Genomic DNA, 5911 nt, shown 5'->3' with positions numbered 1-5911 from the left:
ATTCTCGTCCAAGAACAGCTCCTGAATTGAAGGTGATTTCTTCTCAATAAGATCCAAAAAGTCACGTTCTTCACAAGGATTATTTACAGGAATACCTCATTTTTCCATATCAAAGCAGACCTGTGCTTCTAAGCCCCACCCCCAAGCGATCTCAGACAGATCTCCTTAAGTATTGTGGACTCGAATATTTGTGCCCCATGTGCAGACGCCGTCACCGTCATCTATAAACATGGACGAAACTTTTAAGCTGCTTTCACGCTTGGGTTCTTTTCCTTACATGAAGCTTTGGGAGAAAAGAAAAAAGTCTAAGTTTAGTGTTCACAGCGTCGTGTAACAGGAGCTGGGGATTTATTTGTGGTTTGGACATCAAGGTCTAAACGTCCAGCTCCAGGATCCCCGGCTCCATCCTGACCTGTGTGGTTTCAGATGTTCTCCTGATGTCTGTATGGGGTTTCTCCTCATCCTCCAAGCCTCAGTGATGTGTGTCGGGAGCTGAGGCCAGCCCGTCTTCCCTCAGAAGAGTTATACGTGTGTGTGTGTGTATAGCATATAAACATTAACTTAAGCACACACACACACACCGCTTCACTGATTTGATTCCACCATGCAGTGGAACATGGAACATCTCAACTTGGTGATATGTTCCTGCTCTGGTTTACAAAAACCTTCTAGATCCATCAGATTGTAATCTCCTGTGCACCACCTGCTTCCCAGTAGATTTTTTTTAATGGGATTCTTTGGCTAGCTCACGCAAAAATATCGATGTTTCGGGTCAAGCTGTTACTTCATTGATCTGAATGTATGGTTTTAGGCTCATTCTCCTGCTGAAATTCTTTATCTTCAGCTTATTTGGAGACACCTGTAGATTCTGCTCTAAAATGGACCGGTATTTGTGGTTGTGATTACCAAGGATTCCCTCTACCTTGATAAAAGCCTAGAAAATCAGCCCTAAAGCATGATGCTACCAACATCATGCTGCATCGTTGTTATGGATCGAGACGCTGAGTCTGCTAGGCATCAACACCTCCCTATGCAATTGGATTCTGAATTTCCTGACTGGGAGACCTCAGTCAGTCCGGATCAGGAACAGCATCTCCAGCACCACCACACTGAACACACTGGAGCTCCTCAGGGCTGTGTGCTCAGTCCACTGCTGTTCACTCTGCTGACTCACGACTGTGTAGCAATGCACAGCTCTAATCATATCATCAAGTTCTCTGACGACACGACCGTGGTGTCTCTCTCCCCTCTATCACAGACATTTACTCCACACGCTGCATCCGCAAAGCTAACAGCATTGTGGATGATCCCACACACTCCTCACACACACTCTTACACACCCCACACACCCCTCACACACACTCTTACACACCCCACACACCCCTCACACACACTCTTACACACCCCACACACCCCTCACAAACACTCTTACACACCCTACACACCCCTCACACACACTCTTACACACCCCACACACCCCTCACAAACACTCTTACACACCCTACACACCCCTCACACACACTCTTACACACCCCACACACCCCTCACACACACTCTTACACACCCTACACACCCCTCACACACACCCCACACACCCCTCACACACACTCTTACACACCCTACACACCCCTCACACACACTCTTACACACCCCACACACCCTTACACACACTCTTACACACCCCACACACCCCTCACAAACACTCTTACACACCCCACACACTCCTCACACACACTCTTACACACCCCACACACTCCTCACACACACTCTTACACACCCTACACACCCCTCACACACACTCTTACACACCCCACACACCCCTCACAAACACTCTTACACACCCTACACACCCCTCACACACACTCTTACACACCCCACACACCCCTCACACACACTCTTACACACCCCACACACTCCTCACACACACCCCACACACTCCTCACACACACTCTGACACACCCCACACACCCCTCACAAACACTCTTACACACCCTACACACCCCTCACACACACTCTTACACACCCCACACACCCCTCACACACACTCTTACACACCCCACACACTCCTCACACACACTCTTACACACCCCACACACTCCTCACACACACTCTTACACACCCCACACACTCCTCACACACACTCTTACACACCCTACACACCCCTCACACACACTCTTACACACCCTACACACCCCTCACACACACTCTTACACACCCCACACACCCCTCACACACACTCGTACACACCCTACACACCCCTCACACACACTCTTACACACCCTACACACCCCTCACACACACTCTTACACACCCCACACACCCCTCACAAACACTCTTACACACCCTACACACCCCTCACACACACTCTTACACACCCCACACACCCCTCACACACACTCTTACACACCCCACACACTCCTCACACACACCCCACACACCCCTCACACACACTCTTACACACCCCTCACACCCCTCACACACACTCTTACACACCCCACACACCCCTCACACACACTCTTACACACCCTACACACCCCTCACACACACTCTTACACACCCCACACACCCCTCACACACACTCTTACACACCCTACACACCCCTCACACACACTCTTACACACCCCTCACACACACTCTTACACACCCTACACACCCCTCACACACACTCTTACACACCCCTCACACACACTCTTACACACCCTACACACCCCTCACACACACTCTTACACACCCCACACACCCCTCACACACACTCTTACACACTCCACACACCCTCACACACACTCTTACACACCCTACACACCCCTCACACACACTCTTACACACCCTACACACCCCTCACACACACTCTTACACACCCTACACACCCCTCACACACACTCTTACACACCCCACACACCCCTCACACACACTCTTACACACCCTACACACCCCTCACACACACTCTTACACACCCTACACACCCCTCACACACACTCTTACACACCCTACACACCCCTCACACACACTCTTACACACCCCACACACCCCTCACACACACTTACACACCCCACACCCCTCACACACACTCTTACACACCCCTCACACACACTCTTACACACCCTACACACCCCTCACACACACCCTACACACCCCTCACACACACTCTTACACACCCTACACACCCCTCACACACACTCTTACATACCCCACAAACCCCTCACACACACTCTTACACACCCCACACACCCCTCACACACACTCTTACACACCCTACACACCCCTCACACACACTCTTACACACCCTACACACCCCTCACACACACTCTTACACACCCTACACACCCCTCACACACACTCTTACACACCCTACACACCCCTCACACACACTCTTACACACCCTACACACCCCTCACACACACTCTTACACACCCCACACACCCCTCACACACACTCTTACACACCCTACACACCCCTCACACACACTCTTACACACCCTACACACCCCTCACACACACTCTTACACACCCACACACTCCTCACACACACTCTTACACACCCTACACACCCCTCACACACACTCTTACACACTCTACACACCCCTCACACACACTCTTACACACCCTACACACCCCTCACACACACTCTTACACACCCCACACACCCCTCACACACACTCTTACACACCCTACACACCCCTCACACACACTCTTACACACCCCACACACCCCTCACAAACACTCTTACACACCCTACACACCCCTCACACACACTCTTACACACCCCACACACCCCTCACACACACTCTTACACACCCTACACACCCCTCACACACACTCTTACACACCCTACACACCCCTCACACACACTCTTACACACCCTACACACCCCTCACACACACTCTTACACACCCTACACACCCCTCACACACACTCTTACACACCCTACACACCCCTCACACACACTCTTACACACCCCACACACCCCTCACACACACTCTTACACACCCTACACACCCCTCACACACACTCTTACACACCCTACACACCCCTCACACACACTCTTACACACCCCTCACACACACTCTTACACACCCCTCACACACACTCTTACACACCCTACACACCCCTCACACACACTCTTACACACCCCTCACACACACTCTTACACACCCCTCACACACACTCTTACACACCCTACACACCCCTCACACACACTCTTACACACCCTACACACCCCTCACACACACTCTTACACACCCTACACACCCCTCACACACACTCTTACACACCCTACACACCCCTCACACACACTCTTACACACCCTACACACCCCTCACACACACTCTTACACACCCTACACACCCCTCACACACACTCTTACACACCCTACACACCCCTCACACACACTCTTACACACCCTACACACCCCTCACACACACTCTTACACACCCCTCACACACACTCTTACACACCCCTCACACCCCCACACACACTCTTACACACCCCACACACCCCTCACACACACTCTTACACACCCCTCACACACACTCTTACACACCCCTCACACACACTCTTACACACCCTACACACCCCTCACACACACTCTTACACACCCTACACACCCCTCACACACACTCTTACACACCCCACACACCCCTCACACACACTCTTACACACCCCTCACACACACTCTTACACACCCTACACACCCCTCACACACACTCTTACACACCCTACACACCCCTCACACACACTCTTACACACCCCACACACCCCTCACACACACTCTTACACACCCTACACACCCCTCACACACACTCTTACACACCCTACACACCCCTCACACACACTCTTACACACCCTACACACCCCTCACACACACTTACACACCCCTCACACACACTCTTACACACCCCACACACCCCTCACACACACTCTTACACACCCTACACACCCCTCACACACACTCTTACACACCCTACACACCCCTCACACACACTCTTACACACCCCTCACACACACTCTTACATACCCCTACAAACCCCTCACACACACTCTTACACACCCCTCACACACACTCTTACACACCCTACACACCCCTCACACACACTCTTACACACCCTACACACCCCTCACACACACTCTTACACACCCCACACACCCCTCACACACACTCTTACACACCCCACACACCCCTCACACACACTCTTACACACCCTACACACCCCTCACACACACTCTTACACACCCTACACACCCCTCACACACACTCTTACACACCCCTCACACACACTCTTACACACCCCACACACCCCCACACACACTCTTACACACCCCACACACCCCTCACACACACTCTTACACACCCCACACACCCCTCACACACACTCTTACACACCCTACACACCCCTCACACACACTCTTACACACCCTACACACCCCTCACACACACTCTTACACACCCCTCACACACACTCTTACACACCCTACACACCCCTCACACACACTCTTACACACCCCTCACACACACTCTTACACACCCTACACACCCCTCACACACACTCTTACACACCCTACACACCCCTCACACACACTCTTACACACCCTACACACCCCTCACACACACTCTTACACACCCTACACACCCCTCACACACACTCTTACACACCCTACACACCCCTCACACACACTCTTACACACCCTACACACCCCTCACACACACTCTTACACACCCCTCACACACACTCTTACACACACACTCTTACACACACTCTTACACACCCCTCACACACACTCTTACACACCCTACACACCCCTCACACACACTCTTACACACCCCTCACACACACTCTTACACACCCTACACACCCCTCACACACACTCTTACACACCCCTCACACACACTCTTACACACCCCACACACCCCTCAC

This window comes from Hemibagrus wyckioides, linkage group LG02, assembly GCF_019097595.1.
Source record: "Hemibagrus wyckioides isolate EC202008001 linkage group LG02, SWU_Hwy_1.0, whole genome shotgun sequence".
In the NCBI taxonomy this organism is placed as follows: Eukaryota; Metazoa; Chordata; class Actinopteri; order Siluriformes; family Bagridae; genus Hemibagrus; species Hemibagrus wyckioides.
The sequence above is the reverse complement of the archived record's forward strand: the minus strand, read 5'-3'. Positions refer to the sequence as shown.